The 17156-nt window shown below is 42.8% G+C and overlaps 1 protein-coding gene and 1 long non-coding RNA gene across 2 annotated transcripts in view; one reads left to right on the top strand and one right to left on the bottom strand.

The window, feature by feature from the left end:
* The window catches only part of WLS (Wnt ligand secretion mediator), a 134066-nt gene that overhangs the window by 108000 nt on the left and 8910 nt on the right, over positions 1–17156 (top strand). The gene's annotated exons all lie outside the window — the stretch shown is intronic.
* The window catches only part of LOC129398721 (uncharacterized), a 77671-nt gene that overhangs the window by 20006 nt on the left and 40509 nt on the right, over positions 1–17156 (bottom strand). The window contains exons 3-4 of the long non-coding RNA XR_008626625.3: positions 6824–7096; positions 3331–3447 (exon numbers count right to left, since the gene is read on the bottom strand). This is a non-coding gene — a long non-coding RNA (uncharacterized LOC129398721). The remainder of the gene's footprint in view (positions 1–3330; positions 3448–6823; positions 7097–17156) is intronic.

The raw sequence follows: 17156 nt of genomic DNA on the forward strand, positions 1-17156 counted from the left end.
AGCAGGGAACTCCTGTCCCAGAAGATAGAGGGAACGTTTCTCTATCCCCTGGGATAGGAAAAGGACTTGAGATAGACCTTAAAGAAGATTGATTTTACCAGAGCCAACGGGCAAAGGGATCAGCAGTACAAAAATCATAGAAGATGCAAAGCATGGACAATGTTTGGATAAGGTCGGCGATCAGGCCTGGCTGGCACATAGGAATGGAAATAGCAGATGATGAGCCCTGTGCACCTGTGAGCCAGATGGAGAAGGGTTTTTAATGCTGTGGTAAGAGTTACGAGACTTAGCCTCAGATATTAGGCAGAAAAGTGATACGATCAGAATGATCACTGGAGCCTGGAGAGGCTGGACAAGCCCAGAAAAGAGATCACAGAGATTGGAACCAGGACAGTAGCAGAGGACTTGGAGGAGAGGATTATTTTGGAGATAAAATGCACAAGGTTTGAATGTTCTGGATGTGGGTTGCACAGAAAGATTGATCAGAGTCAAATTTCAAGCCCTCGCTGGGGAAGGGAATGGGTGGGGTTTCGGACAGAAAGAGAGATTCTTGGATGACAAGTGTCAGTGGATTCACTACTTAAAGTTTTCTAAGTAGGAGCCAACTCTAGCAAGCTTAGCTAAGAGACAGACTGTACTAGAACTTTCCTAGCATATATGAGAGATCCATGGAAGAGTTGAATTAACCAGGAAGATGGGAAGTGGGGCAGCTCTAAGGGCCCCTAGCACCAGGAATCCATGCACCTTTCTCTCAGAGCAGTACCATTCACTACTGAGTCTTTATCCAGTTCTTGTTTCTCTCACTTAAAAACTAGGAGCCTTAGGCAGGTGGCTGTCCCTGAGCCAGTCACCTGTGACCAGGAAGTCAGGTCAAATGGCTGCTTGGGGCCTAACTTATAGATCGGTGTCCATCTCCAAAGAATGGAGAATCCATTTTGAATTGGGCAAACAATCAGAAAAGATCTAGCACAGTGGGCAAGATGATGAGTTTGGGTTTGCCGGGGCTAAGTTTTAAAAGCCATCTCTTTGAGGAAATGAGCTAACAATTAGAACTGAGGGGTCCAGCAGATTGGGCAGCCACCACCATTGAGAGGAAGAAGGACAACTGGGCAGAGCAGTAAAACATCAAGCAGATGACCACCAAGAGTGGTGAGCCAGACATGGCCATATTCTATAGGAAAGGGGAAGAAGATAAGGTGGATAAATCAGAGAAATGTGGGGTTTCAAAGAAAGAACCAGATTCATAAGGAAAAAAGACGAAAAAAATAACGTTAAATGTCCTGAGAGGTTCAGCAGCATTTAAGGATCCAAGTCTCTTGGATTTGGTGGTTTGGATGTGTGTAACCTTCTTAAGTGGCAAGGGCAGAAGGTAGACAGAGAAGTGGAGCAGAGTCAATGGGCAATTGTGGTGGGAAGGAAGGAGGTAAAATGGTTGCTCCGAGAAGAGCCAGAGTAAAATGGAGACTTGTGTTTTTTAGTCCGCAGGGAAGTGAACTAAGTTTGTATACCTGAAGGGTGAGATCCAGCCATGAAGGAAAGATGATGAGGAGCTAATGTAAGCCACAAGCAAAATCAGAGTTTTGGGACCAAGAGTACAAGTTGATGAGTTAGCATCGAAGGAGTGAAAAGACACTTTCATCCTGAGACAGGAGAGAAATAACAAATAGACAGTGGAGGAGAAACTTGAGTTCCAGAGGACAGGGGTTGCAGTATGTCCCCTGGCTGTTCTGCCTTCTCCACCGATGTGTAGTGGGTGTTGCAGTTTCACTAAAGAAGTCTCCATTTCAAGAATGCAGGTTGGATGCAACCCATTTCAATCAGTGGAAAGAGAAGTGGAAACTCAAGAGGTGAGAAAATGCTTTTAGTAAGGACCATCAACCTAGAGAAAAAATTTATTATTGGCCATGATACCAGTTTTATACATTGTCATAATAAACATTTTTCAAGCAGCTTTAAAGGATATTATAGGAAAAAAGTATATAATTTTACAGATGTCTGTTTTTAAAAAATAAAGTTTACCAATACTTACAACAAACAAATAAAATGCAATTGCTATATCAAATTGAAAACAAAATCAGTTTTATGTTGGTTATCCCAGTGGATTTTCACTATGTATTGTTCCTACAAGAAAATGTCCATAGTAATGAAATAAGTGATTCCACGTGTGACTGCCCAAGGGTGATTTTAACCATTTCTCAGAACTGAGATAAAACTCTAACAATTCTGATGCCTGAGTTCAGCCTATAATCTCAGAGCTGATGGGGCCCTTGGAACTCATACCCCTGGGGTCCCAGCAGGTAACTTTGAGAAGTTCAAGAGAAATGTCAGGGGAGGTTGTAGGACCTCCCAGTGTTCACATGGTAGTGGCCATGCCCTGGTCTTGGGTCTCATCCTCACCTTGTCAGTTCTAGAAACTATATTTTATCTACTCTTTCAAATTGAATCAGGCTCCCAAAGGCTGAATAGTAACATTGGGGAATCTATAAACTAGAATTTCTGTGTGATCTTTTACAGTAAAGAATGCATATATCTTGTGGCTCCATCATCGTAGACTTCCTTCCTTCCTATTTTCAGGTAACCATGGAGGCTAAAAGAGGAAATAGAAGGTTTTTGGTAGACAAGGAATAAATTCACAGAGAAACTGCTGTCCTTGGAAGAGATAATGTCCTAACCCTGTGCCTCCAAAGAAAATATACACAGCTCCCTAAAAAGTGCCTAGCATAGTGTGGGAATTCAATCAGGGAGAGTCGGTGAGAGAGTGAACACACTTGACTAATCCCCATCTCTCTCTGCTGCGTGACCTTGAGTTATTTGGGACCCATCTTCTTGATTCAAGCTGACTCATCAGGATGTCAGTGCAGTTGGTCAGGCTCAACTTGCTGGTGCGTCCAGACATTCATGAGCCTGTACTTTGTCTTCTGTATTTCAAGGTCCTTTTTATCCTGTAGTGCTCCGGGAACCATCTGACTTCTACAGGCTGTCTCTCTATCATGTTTTGATACGTGATTGATTTTGTTGCATGGGGATAACTTGGTTTCTGAGATGACATTAGCAGCCCCTTTTCTGCTGACATCGGGGGGCCTTCTAAGCATGTCTTAAAGTGTTCAGAGCTTCCTGTCTCCTGTGACAACACACTGATCTCTCAGGGAAGAATGCCCTTCACTATTGAGACCAGACTTTTCCTTTGTGACTTTTCCTTATTTGGATTGATGGAACCCCTTTTTGTAGGGCCTGCCCCACTCAAGTCTTCCCTACCCCAGGCTCAGCATCTCAGCTCCTGAACCCCTCCTCCAGACATGGTTTCTAGAAAGTTCTCCCATTACTACTTACCTGTTAACTGCATCCTAGCTTCTCGATGTTCCAAAATATGATGTTCAGATGGCAGGACTGCTCCAGCTGGCACAGATTAGTGTGAAAATGTCCCTTCCTGTACTAGGGCTTGATGTCCTAGGAAAATAGTACAGGAATTTTTAAAAATACTCACTTCTTACTTTTTTGCTTCTCATGACCAAGCAACCACTAAATACTTAGTTTTAAAAATTTGTATTACCAATACCTTCTCTGTATTCAGCAATATTTTTGACTTAATGGTAGAACTTTACATATATCCCTGTTATGTATATTTTTTCCCATATACCAGTTAGGTTAAGGGACATCTTTAGCTTTTAAAAAAGTACAGTTCGAAATATAAAGTAAAAGCAGTTAAGTCTTTTCCAAGTACAAAGTGAATTGGTTCCAATTGCTAGAGAATTTACAAATATATATTCACCTGAGGCCAGAAAAAGCTCCTTTGGCCTAGGCCTCTCTCCTTTATCAAGCTCTCTCCATCACGAGTGTGCACATGTGCGCACACACACACACACACACACACACACACAGAATTTAACAGCAGTGATATGTGTTGTAATATGCAACTTTGTAAGTTACATATCACTCCCCAATACCACCTTCTCAGTCACAGAGTAGAGATCTTACTTCACAAGAAGTGAGACTCAGAGAGGTGAAGTGACCTGTGCAAGGTCACCTATTACAGTGCCAGAGTTGGAACTAAAGGAACTTCAGTCTGTGAACTTCAGTGTCTTTCCAGTAGCATATTTGCCGCAGAAGAGTCAAGAATGTTGTGAGCTGCAACTCTCACTAGAACCAAATGACCTTATTGGGAGATGTTAGTCCAGCCTTAAAAACAAGCTCTTCACCTCCATGAATGGCAAGTGTCTGCCCTCTTCAGGCCAAATCGAGAATGACATCTATAACTGAGCAAATCCTCAGAACCCAAGTCAGACCTTGGATTATTGCTTTTCAGTAAGTTCTGGTCCTGGCTGTGTCTCTAACTCTTGCTGTGGGACCCTCAGGGAAGCTACCCACCCCCTTCACCCCACCTGAATGAGATGATTTCTGAAGTCCTCAGCAGCCCTGATTCTAAGCCTCATAAGGAAGAGTAGGTGTTAATGGCATCCTAGGGCAATGGTAGGCGCCTGATGCAGATCTGCTGTGAGCCATGTGCTGGCATCACAGGGGTGGTTTATTTTCATTTATCATCTGGACAGCCCCTTCTTATAACTTACATCCTTGCCTCTTCTGAGGCTCTAAGATCCCCAAGGTGGCTCCTGTATCCAGAAACCCCTTGGCCTTCCCTCCCAGTTAAGCAAGATCTCTCTTCAACTCAGGGATGCTGAGAGATTGAAAGTGAACTACACACAGGAACAGCCAAGACAGGAGTTCTTTCTATAGCACCATTCTTGGCTGATGTTCTTTACACGGAGTGGGCAGGATTTTTAAAACAGTATTTGTGCCTTTTAGCCTGGGCTCCTCCTAAAAGCAGACTCTGGGACAAGGATTTGTGTGCAAGTAGCTGGCTTGAAAGGTGATTCCAGGAAGCACTGAGGTGGCATGGAGAAGCAAGGCTGAGAAGAAGGGAATGCAAAGAACAGCCACCAAGGTGCACAGCCAGGGCCTCTGTCAAGCTGTGAGGAACATGCTGCAGAGTTGTCCCCTGGGGCTGAGGAAGCTGTGAGAGAGAGCCACTCACTCCCATCCTTTGTAGGTAGAGGGCCACCCCCAGGCTCTTAGCTACTTGGAACTAGGGCCAGCTTGAGGAATATGGGTGAGGCACCCATGGCCTCTGCTACATTGTTTTTAATCCAGTCTCAAAAACAAAATGGTCCTATCACAGAAACTCTGCAAAAATACATGAAAGAGTAAAGAAAAACATGTAAACATTTTACAATTACTCTATCCAAAGATACTGTTAAAATGTCAGTATGTTCTTACACAAGTTTTTCCATGCATATATGTGTAGATTTATATAAATTAAGATTGTATTGTACATAGAAAATAAATTTCTGGACAGTTATATAACCTGCCCTTTTCAAAATATATCTAGGAAATCTTTCTATGTTATTATGTTGTCTTCTATAACATGATTTTCATGACTTTACTATTATAGTCTCTAAAAAGGATGGTTCATAATTTTTACTGGACATTTCAGTGGTTTGCAAAGTTTGACTATTACAATATATGTTGAAATGAGCATCCTTGGATATAAATCTTTTTTGTACATCACTGATTGTTGCCTTAGTATCAATTCCTAAGAGCTACTGGGTTAAAGATCAATTATTCATTCAATAAGCATATGTTGAACATCTAATTTTGGGCCAGGTGCTTTTTTTTTTTTTTTTTTGAGACAGTCTTGCTCTTGTCACCCAGGCTGGAGTGCAGTGGCGCGATCTCGGCTCACTACAATCTCCACCTCCTGGGTTCAAGTGATTCTCCTGCCTCAGCCTCCTGAATAGCTGGGATTACAGGCATCTGCCACCACGCCCAGCTAATTTTTTGTATTTTTAGTAGAGATGGGGTTTCACCATGTTGGCCAGGCTGGTCTCGAACTCCTGACCTTGTGATTTGCCCATCTTGGCCTCCCAAAGTGCTGGGATTACAGGCGTGAGCCACCACACCCAGCCAGGCCAGGTGCTATTGTAAGCATTTGGGGCAGATCAGTAAACAATGTCCCTATCATTGTGAAGTATATTGGTGTGGTAAAGGAAGGCGGGAGGGAGGAGGCAATAGGTAGTAAGGTGATAGCAATGAAGGCTACACAGAAAAGCATTTATCATGGACACCTGTAAGCATACAGAGCCCTCCAGAACTGTGCCAACAGCAGAATGAGAGAGGCTGTGGCCCGCATCCTCACTGACACTACGTAGTTTTGAAATTTGCAACTTCAAGATGCAGAAATTGAATTTTGCATTTACTTCATTACCAGTAACACTGAGCATGTTTCATGTTCTTATGACTTGATATTTTTAGGTTGTCAGTTCAGATTCTTTATCCATTTTCTTGAGAGTCTGATTTAGTATGTTTATCTTTTGTCTGTTACATGGGTAGCTCAACTTTTCTCCATTTGTCACTAGCTTTTATTTTGATTTGGATGTTTACCAGGATATAGAGCTTTTTAATTTCTATGTAGTCAACCTGTACATTTTTTCTTTTATAGTTTCTAGTTTTGCTTTCATGCTTAAAGAAATATCCCCTAAGATAATAGGTCACCCACATTTTTTCTAGTTTTAAAAATTCTGTTTTTTTTTCTCATCAATTCATATAGAATTTGTTTCCCAGCTGGAAGACCAATTAAATATTTTTTCCAGACAGTTATCCTAGCATGATTTTTTGGATCATAATTGGGAAGGACAGGATCTAGCAAGCTGGGGAGATCATGTCAGTGGGTTACCCCCGGAGCAGTGGTGAGCTTGGGTGTCAGAGCCATCCCATCCACAAGTGGTGCCAGAAGGCACCAACAAGACCCAGAAGCTCCCCAGGAACTCACCTCCGACTGCCAGTGAGGGTCCTGTCTGTGACAAAGAAATGTGCCATCGGGGGAAGATAAGTGTCCACTGCAGCACAGAGGAAACACGAGAGCTGCAGGCACGGGCTCAGTGAGCCAAGGAAGTCAGTGGCAGTGGCCGCCTGGCCAGGGTCCCTGGAGCTCCCAGGAAGCTGCCCTCCAAAGCAGTCTGCTCCTCTGTGCCACAGTGCAGAGGAAAGGTGTCTGGGGCCAGAAGCTGATGACTGGATGACAAACAGGGACCACATGAGCCTCCTGTTGGCAAAAGAGAACATGTGTGATGAGGCTGTATAATGGACAGCAGAAGGCCTTGGCTAGGGCTCTAATGTTACCCCTAATTGCTGTGTGTTCTTGGCCAAGCTATAGTACCTCTCTGGGTCTAGTTATCAAATTACATGTTGTTTAAAAAATTATACTAGGTTTAACAGCATTCATTGGTTGGGAAGAATACTGTATAAGGATCCACTCTAGATGTCATGGTTTGCAGTACAAGCTGCAATTGTACAGATAAAGTTTGGGAGTGTGTACAGTATACTAGCTTGATGCAGAGGAGTGAGTGTGGGGGCAGGGGGAAATATGATTAGAGAAAACGGAGAAAGGAGGAAAAGCAGGGATAGAGGGAGGGAGGGAGGGAGGAAATTGAAAGTAAGTTGAGAAGAAATGGAACTAAGATTTTTTGTGAGTTGAATGCCTGACAATCATTCTAACCTGCACAAAGGTGAGTGGGAGGGGTCGGGGCCAGTCGTACAGGTACATGGCAACCTTTTATTTCCCTAACTGGCTCAGGAGGGACAGTTCTGTTAGCCTTCAAAATTAAAACCACCCTTGTCCACAATTAATCAGTCCACAGCTATTTGCTGCCCTCTGCTGGCCAAGATAAACAATGGCTGCATTGCAAAAGAGTTTTATCTTGAAAGAAATAGATTCATTCACCCAACAACTGTTTATAGAGCCCCTATTAAGTACCAGGCACTGTTCTAACACAGACCAGTAACCAACATAGACAAAGACTCCTGCCTTCATGAGGCTTAACAACAATTAAAATATCTAGCATGTAGAATCCCTGCTATGGATGTGCCAGGTAGGATTTTAATCACTTGATATTTATCAACTTCTTTAATCCTTAAATGAATCCTATGAGGTAGGCACAATTGTTGGCACAGAGAGCTTGGGTGATTTCCCTAAGGTGACACAGCTAGGAAGTAACAGCCTGGTTCAACTCAGCCAATTTAGCTCCTGCTGCGCCTGTCACCAGTGAGTTCTGATAGATGCATTGCCCTTCCTGCCCAAAATTTTGTATAGACGGAGCCATTATTAGATGGAAAAGCAAAAACACTGGTCTTCTGGCTCAGCCACTGTGTGACCGTGAGCCTGGCCTTACCCGTGTGGATGTCAGAGGAGTCATCCATAAGAAGTGTATGCTTACACGGGCCCTGCTGATTGTTGTCCCTGTCCAATTCCTCCCTCCCTGATGCTGGCCCTGGGACAGGAGGGTCAAGGAAGCCAAAGGCCTGAATCTCCGAGCTGCTGCTCCTGGTCCCTATTGTAAGGTCCTGTGAACCCTGCTTCTCCAGCTCAGCATTAATGGGGAGGGAGCAACCTGGAAGTTAATGAAGAAATGAGGGACTTCCCTGTTAGGGTGAGTGCTCTGGGACAAAGGGACAACCTACAGCAAGAGGACTTCAGGACAGCTGCAGGGGAGAGCTGGCAGCTCCCGACCAGGAGGTGCAGAGCTTGCCAGCCTCCAGGGTGAGACTTACAAAAATGCCAGCGACTGCTGCCAGGAGGGAGAGGGTGGAAGACTAGTGGAATAGAGCAGCAAGGGGGTCCTTGGAATTGCTTAGAAGCCCTTGATTGCTATTTGTTAATTTAAAACAAAAAAAATTATGCCTAACCTCATACAAAAATTTTAACTTTATAAGAGAAAAACATATTTTAAAGTCTCATTTGAAAATGCCTTCAGAAATTTGTTGTTTTTAAAAAGCAAATTTTAAAAAGTATTCCCCCCTCATAACAAATGTCCAAGCAACAACAAGAGTAATAGCGGCTCTTTACAAAGCACTGATAATGTGCTGGCACCTCACAGTAGTCCCATGATATAGGTACTTTCATTTATACCAATTACCAATAAGCATGCTGGAGCTCAGAGAGGTTGAGTGACTTGCCCTGTGTCACACAGCCAGCACTCAAGGCTGTGCCCGACTGACTTCATTATCACCACCCTATACTTTGTCTCAAAAGGAGGGAATGTTAAACTGAGTGAATTGGCTCTAGGCCCCAGGGACTGCCTAGTGAAGAATGGCGAATTCCTAGTGTCATCCCAAGAAGCAGGGGCAATTTATCCTTGGGTTTGTCTGACCACACAGCAGAGGTTCCAGCTTCATTACTGGGGTTCTAGGCATGTGTGTTGGTGCAATCTGGAAGCAACAGATCTTCTTCGTGTCCCTGAGAGGGAGAGGGTTAAGCCACCTCTTGCATGATCTGGATCTGCCAGCCTGGAGCAGCCATAACCCCAAGGAGCCCCAGAGGGACCTCCTGAAAAGCAGTCACTGAGTTGAAACCCAAGGTGCAACCCATGACCGGGTGTGGTGGGGTGGGGGGTGTATCATTATTTTCAAAGACTGCGACCCAGGGAAAGAGGCCTGTCACAGGCCACAGTGGCTGCAGACCAGCATTGTGAGAAGATCCCAAGCCTTATAATCCAAGCTTAGTCCTACCTGCAGTCCAGCACTGTGCTGAGCCTTCTACGACTGCCCCAGAGCAAACCAGGTGTCCCCTCCCAGGCCTACCATTGAGGTCACTCCAGCCTATACCTGCCCAATTAGGGCTGCTTCACACCTAAGTGGCACCCCCAGAGGGGGTTCTCTGTTCTTGCTTTACCCTATTCCAGAAGGAATAAGCCCATGGTGTGATAATTGGCAGTTTTGCTAAGGCACAAATGTGAATCTTGCCCACTTCTGGGATGGGGCTCTGAGCAAGTCTCTCGGAGGCTGGCTCGGGGGATAAAGGGGACCAGTGGTCACTCCATCATCCGGCCAGTTTAGTCTGCACCAGTCAGTTGCCTGTCACCTAGGTCTCAGAAGTCACATTCAGCATGAAACGGATTAAAACAAGGAGCCAGCTCTGTGCCTCAATTTCTTCATCTGCAGAAATGAGGATTATACCACTTAGCATTGCTGTTGGGAACATATGAATTAGGACAGTGCTTGGCATATAGTAAGTTTTAAAAAGGTATCTATCATTGTCTTTGCCATCATCATCATCATTATAGATTCTTGACACCTGTGGAATATATATAGCCCATGACTTTCTTGAATCCCCGAAATGACAAATAAGGAATGCTTATATTGGCTCCTAAATTTCTCCAAATGACATATTTCAGCTATAGAATCCAGTGTTTTCTGTATATATCCTCCTTATGCCACAAGTTAACCAGTAGTTGGCAGTCTCCGAGTCCCTCTGTCTTTCCAGCCCTCTGATCCTCACCCTATCCCAAGCTGAGACCTTGGCCCAGAGCCTCAGCCTGGCAGTAGGCATGATTCAGATTTGTTCCTCAGCAAAACTGCCAGTTATCACCCCATGAGCTCACTCCATCTGCAGTCATTGAAACCACGAAAGTTGAATCCGGGAATTCCAGAAGGTCCACTACTGGTTTCTCAAGGTGTGTTTCACAGGATGCTGGTTCTGTTGAGTGATTACAGTCGGTGATTTGTTGTTGAGCCATCAAATACAGTTGAGTAGCATTGGATTTTTAAGCATGTTTCTTTCTGAGGAGATCTGAGTCTTGAACCCGCCACCTTTCTGAATCTGAGGCATGGGATGTGCTCTTTCTCAAATGCACATTATCATTCTGCTCCCTTTCACTGTAGGACAGCTTGTGGGATTTGCTGTCCTGTAGCAAGGCTTTTCAAGCCTTTCCCTGCAGACAGTTCACCTGGGAGCATATTGTAAAGTGCAGTTTCTTACTCAGAAGGGCTTGGGAAGGGCCTGAGACGATGCATTTCTAACATGCTCCCTGGAGGTGCTGATGCAGCTGCTCCACACACCAGACTTGAACAGTGAGGCTTGCGGCAATATTTCTAAGAGATGTGTCTGCCATGTCCCCTACCCAAGGGGGTCCCATGCCATCCCTTTTACAGCCCTAACACCTGCCAAAGTGCTTGGATCATATGAAAAACAGACTTGCCCAGGAGCTGAAGTGGAGGCTCATAAGGGCAGAATTTCTGTCTGTTTTGTTCTCAGGTATATTTCCAGAAACTAGAACTGTGCCTGGAACACAGAGTGGCTCAGCAATTACCTGGGGAATGAGTAGATTACTAGGGTCATTCAGCAAAGAGATGCCCTTTTCCAGGCATTTTCTGGCAGTCACTGTTCTGAGTGGTGGTAGATTTGAGTCCAGGGCTTCTGCAAACTCACCAAAGGTCCTTTGCATCCAAAGCATCTCTTTCTCAAACTCATAAATCTGACTCAACAACCTATCTATAAGGCCTCCACCTATAAGGATATGGATATTTTTACGGACATGCGAGGTTGGATGACTCAGGATATGAGTAAGCCCAGAGCTTCAGCCAATATGGTCTCAGAGTGACAGATGGAGAGAGGCGGCTTCCTGTGGTGGGACTAAGGAGCATGGGCCTCAGGCTGACCAGTGTCCCCAGAATGAAGGGCTTTCTTCAAGATGGGGCCAAGGCGTTCCAAGCCAAGTTCGTGGGCAGCTAACTAAATGAGGTGCATGGATTTGGCCTCAACCTTGTTCTGACGCTCTCACTGCCAACCTAGGCGGGGAGCCAAATTCCTTGCTCTTTAACAGTTTGTCTGTTTGTTTTGGTCCAAGAGGCCAGGAAGAGAAGATATTTGTTTCCATGGTAATTGCTTGGAATGATTCTTAAGTAGAGGAGCCTGAAGGGCAAGTCTTCTCATTAGGTTTCCACCTTCAAGGAACTTAAAATCTTCTTAACAATCAAGGTTCCCAATACATGAACCGTGCAGTCGGTGACCAATGGGAGGTACAAGGACACTTTTCAGTAACTCCTGATTGGGGGCAATTGAGAGGGCTTCCCAGAAGACTGAAAATGAGCCAAGCCTTGAAAGAGTTGGATAAAAGGTGAGGGTAAGGGAAGAGTATGAGAGTGTGGAGATGCAACTTCACAAGCATTATTTGGGTGGCAATGACTAAAGTAGCCTGTTTAGCAGAGAGTCTGGGGTGCAGTGAGTAGAAAAGCAACTTGGAACTGGAGTGTACACATCATTGAATGTCAGGCCGTGGAGGCTGGACACCTGGGCCCATTCTTTAGAACTAGAGCCTGAGAAGTAGGTGGGACCCACACATTTTGCTTTTGGGTTCAGGCAACCATGGGGAGACAGCCTCCTGAATGAAGCCAAGAGGAGACTGCTGAATTGGTAGAGAATGAGAGGGTCCAGCCAGTAGGTACTGTTGTACAGCTAGTGCGCTGCATAAGAGCACCTGGCCAGGAGAGCAAGTAAGGACAGAAATACAGTTGTCACTCCTCTCATCAATCTATGCACCCTAGCATGGGCTGCCTTCTCCCAGAGGGACTTCTTCTCTGTCCACAAAGACATCTGCACAGGCTGGCGCTGACCCAGTTGGCTCAAGCCACAGCCAGAGAATGTTTTCTCCTTGTGGCCAAGGCATTTTCTTAGAGCAATGAATACTGTACATTCCCAGAGTGTCCCAAGGAGGGCACTGCTTAGCTTTGAACAGAACGATAAAGCACTGCATGCACGGTTCTGAGAATGCAGTTAGTACCAGAGCAAGCCAGTTTTCTGCTCCTGCTGGCTGTCAGAACAAGGGAGCAAATGGTTGGTAATAGTACACTTCAATTGAATTCAACTAAATCTGGCAAGGAGGGGTAGCCCCCCAAGCAGGACATACACCAGAACAGAGCATCTCATCTGCAGCCCTAAAGATCCTAAAGTTTGGACAGCAGCCATCTGACCTGTGGGTTTGGGTGGAGACCTGCATGCTTCATAAAGTATCCAAATGTTTCCCGACCCACCAGCAAACATCATGTATGTGTAGAGAGATGTAAAGGGCTCGTTCAAAGGACTGTTATAGAGAGGATGTTTCTCAATAGGGGCACACTGGCATTTAGGGTGCAACTGTCTCACACATTGGAGGATATTTAGCCAGCAGGGTCCCCCAGTCCTTGTGACAACCAAAAAAATCCCTCCTCCGTGTTTAAATGCTGCGTTGGAAAGGTTGAATCCAAATGAGAACTGAGCAGCCCTTCTCTCTACAGAAAAGACAGCAGGCCCAGTGATTTGGCCAAGACCACAAGGCTGGGGAAGAAAAAACAAGAATTAGTACCCAGGTTGCCCACTCCTTACCACTTGTCACCAGCTTCTCCCACCAGTGTGGTCCTTCTTTCTCCCAGCCTTAGTTATTCTCTAGGTTTCTGCATTGAAACCACAGAACATGCTAGAACCAAGTGATGTAGTTCATCTATGGTCCCCAAAGGCTTATATAAAGCTGTCTTAGCTCAGGCTACTATAACAAAAATACTATAGACGGAGTGGCTTAAACAACAGACATTTACTTCCTACCATTCAGGAGGCTGGAAGTCTTAAGACCACGGTCAAGATTAATCTAGATATGAATTCCTTATGTTTTCATTTATGGTACCTTTTGATGATTTGTGTAGTTGATTTACCAATGTTTTCTTTTTTAATGGGTACTTGTGTCTTTTAAAAAAATTCTTTAAATAAATTTCAAGATTATAAAAATATTCTTAATTTCTCCAAAAAGTTTTAAGACTTTGCCTTCCATATTTAAGATTCTGTTCCATCAAAAATTAATTTTTGTATGTAAGAGAATAAGGAGCTTCTTTAATTTTTTTCCTATATGGATAACTAATGCTCTCAGCACCATTTATTGAATAAGCCACTCATGATCTACAACACAATATCCTTTATCGAGCAAATATATATATATATACACATATATATACAAACATATATATACATACACATACACACACATATATATATGGAGAGAGAGAGAGAGACAGACAGACAGAGATTTTTGGGGGCTTCTTAGTCTGTTCCACTGGCTAATTTGATTATCCTTACCTCAAAACCATACTGTTTTAATTACTTTAGCTTTTTAATAAGGCTTGCAATCTAGAAAAGCACATTCCTTCATCCTGTTTGTCCTCAGAATGTCTTGGCTCTTCTTGGACATTTGGTTTTTTATTTAATGCAATAATAATATGTCACTAAAATTATTGAGACTTTTTCTTTGCAGAAAAATTTTAGACTACCATTTTAATTTATTTAATGATTATAAGGCTATTTAGGTTTTCCATTTCTTCAATTGGTTTCACAAGTTATATTTTTCTGGGCATTTTAAATTGTTTCCAATGTATAGACATAAAGTAGTGTAGATTATTCTTGCTATCTCTTTTGGCACTTAAAATATTTTTTCAACTAATTTTAAATTTTTTAAAATTCTTTTTAAAATTTAATTTTGCCTATCTGTAGATATGTTCCTTTGTTTATACATATTTATACCTTCACTTTTCTCAATCTTACTAAAGATTAATCTAATTTTAATAGTCTTTTTAAAGAATTTTTGATTTGGTAGTTCTTCTGTTTTATCTTTAATTCCTACTAATTTATGCCTCTTACTGTATTTTTTTTTTTTTTTTTTACTTTTTGTGTTGTGTTCCAATGCAAATTCAGTTGATTCAATGATTTCCCCAACACCAGTTTAGGATTTGGTTTTCTTAGCTCTGGTAACATTGTTATCAATTCTTCATTTATATTCCATTTTCCAGAAGTTTGTTGCTGGTATCTCATCTCATATTTTGCCCATTCTTGTGGGTTTATATGATTGTTTAAAATCCCTTTGCTGTAGTTTTAATAAGTTTGGAGAAGGGAGTAAAATGAGCTGTATGTGTTCAATATATTATCTTTACTTGGAACCTATAATGATTATTGATCCTTCTTTCTTATTTATAATCTTTTTTTCCTGTGCTATATTCTGTTTAATTTCTTCAACTCTATTTTCCACTTCACTAATTCTTTCCTCTGCTGTTTTAATAACATTTTTCATTTCTAAAAGTTATGTTTAAGTCTTTTTCAAATCTACCATTTCACTTTTTCTAGTCTAGCATTGCATGCCTATTTCTGTGACTTCATATTCTTTGAATGAATTTTATAATTATTATACATTTCAAATATTCTCATTCCAACATTTAAAGTTCTTAGAAGTAGAAGTCTGGCATACCTCATCTCTTCTACCTCTTGCTTATAGTGGTTTGCTTTCTTGTGTGTTTGATTATATTTCATTGATCATATTTTATTGAGTGCTCATATATTGTTGCTTAATCCACGGAAATCTAAGGACCCAAATTGAGGAAGCTTTTCTCCAGAGAGATTTGTTTTTGTTGAGAGCCAGAGGGTTACCCACCTATAGAAACTTTAGCCCACTGCTGGGACCCTAGGCTTAATCTCTCTATCTTGTTAGCTGGCTTTTGATTGCAGTTTTAACATCAGCATTTGCCAGCAGGGCAACCCTGCCTTTCACCTATGCTTAGCACTTATTGCTGTGTGTTCAGGTCTTTGTTGGGGGTGAAGGTGGTAGTGCATAAGTGGTACATAACTTCTTGCAAGCCCAGGAATAAAATTAAAAGTATACTTTGTCAGGTTGTCTTTATTTTATAGCACTAAGCATTTCATAATATTTCATTCCTTATAGTACCAGAAGTGCTCTTTAATACTTTCATATTGAATTCTACTAACACGGGCCCCTCCAGGCATTACCATTTCTTTCCCTCATATACATATTTTTTGGCCTTTCTCTGGGTCCGTGGTATCTTTAGTGTGCCAATTTTCCCCATAAGAAAAGCTCTCAATTTTTTAATGTTCTTTGACTTCTGTTTTACTTTCCCCAGAGAATAAACTTATAGCCTTGAGCTGTACATTATGGTCACCATTAGCTCCATGTGGCTATTAAATTAAAATTAATTAAAACTAAGTAGAATTAAAAATTCAATTATCAGTGAAAAAAAATCTCAAAAGAATCAAGGTGATTCAGTTCAGTATTTGATGAATTCCTTTAAGGCCAGTGAACTACTCTTTGAGCTCATTGCCCACCTCAGTCCAATCACCCACAGTGGAGTGGGAAGGGGGCATCTGGTGTAGACCATAGCACACTAGGGGCTGGGTGGCTGGAGTGGGTACACTGCCTTAGAGGTGGGAGGCACACAGTGGTAGGCATTTTTAATATCCTCCATGACTTCATTTGGATTTTAGGACAATCCTTGACATAAACATTATTCCTGCTTTTGGTCTCTTTTAAGAGATGAAGAAACTGAAAATCTGAGAAATGAAATGAGTTACCCAAAGCTACACAGATACCAAGTAGAAAAGACAGGATTCCTTTTCCAATAAGCTGGGATTATTCAAATTTCAAATGATTTGGGACCAGGCATCCAGAGTTCCAGTCTTCCCTGTCCTAACATATAGGATGATGCTTCACAAGCTGATTCCTGCCCCACCCACAGCACAGAGCTATTGTCAGAACAGTGAGAGAATGGATGGGAAAGAGCTCTGGAATGCACGGATATTGTATACATATAAAGATTGTGGTCCCCATTTTAAAGACTAATAAAAGACCTATTGACTGAAGACTGTGAGCAGGCTATCATGAGCTTTTTGGCCTCAGGATTGTCCCTAGCTGGTGATTCATCTCCCGGGGAGCTGGGTCTGGAAGGCTCTGGAGCTGGCCTTCTGCCACTCTGCGGAGTGCGCTTCTCTTCTGCATTGTATCCACCTCAGAGCCTGGGATGTGTCCCGCAGACCTGGGTCTGAATCTCTGTGCTGCCGCTTCTACCGTTGTGCCCATGATGGGGTAGATTATCCACATGTCTCATTTCCCTTCTGTGTAACATGTGAGTAATAAAAAAATAGCCCCTGCCTTACAGGTTTGTCATGAGGATCAAATGCAATAAAGCATGTAAAACATAGGAAAGTGCCTGGCATATGAGAGATTCACAGTAAATGGAAGATAATGTTTTTTTCCCCCTTCTCTCTCAGAGTGAGGTACAGTTGAAAGGTACTTTCACATGTATTTCTTCAGTTAATTTCCTGTGCTATCCTGCCAGGTAAGTATTGTTATTCTCATATTGCAGATGAGGATACTGAGGCAAAGAGGTTGAGCTGAATGGCTTAAGGTCACATGGCTAGTAAGTGGCAGAGTTGGGACTTGAAGCAATGTCTTCTCATTGCAGACCCTAAACTCTTGTCACGCTATCTATCCTCCTACCTTCCAGCTGTTAAACATCCTTTTGCT

This window comes from Pan paniscus, chromosome 1 (genome assembly GCF_029289425.2).
Source record: "Pan paniscus chromosome 1, NHGRI_mPanPan1-v2.0_pri, whole genome shotgun sequence".
In the NCBI taxonomy this organism is placed as follows: Eukaryota; Metazoa; Chordata; class Mammalia; order Primates; family Hominidae; genus Pan; species Pan paniscus.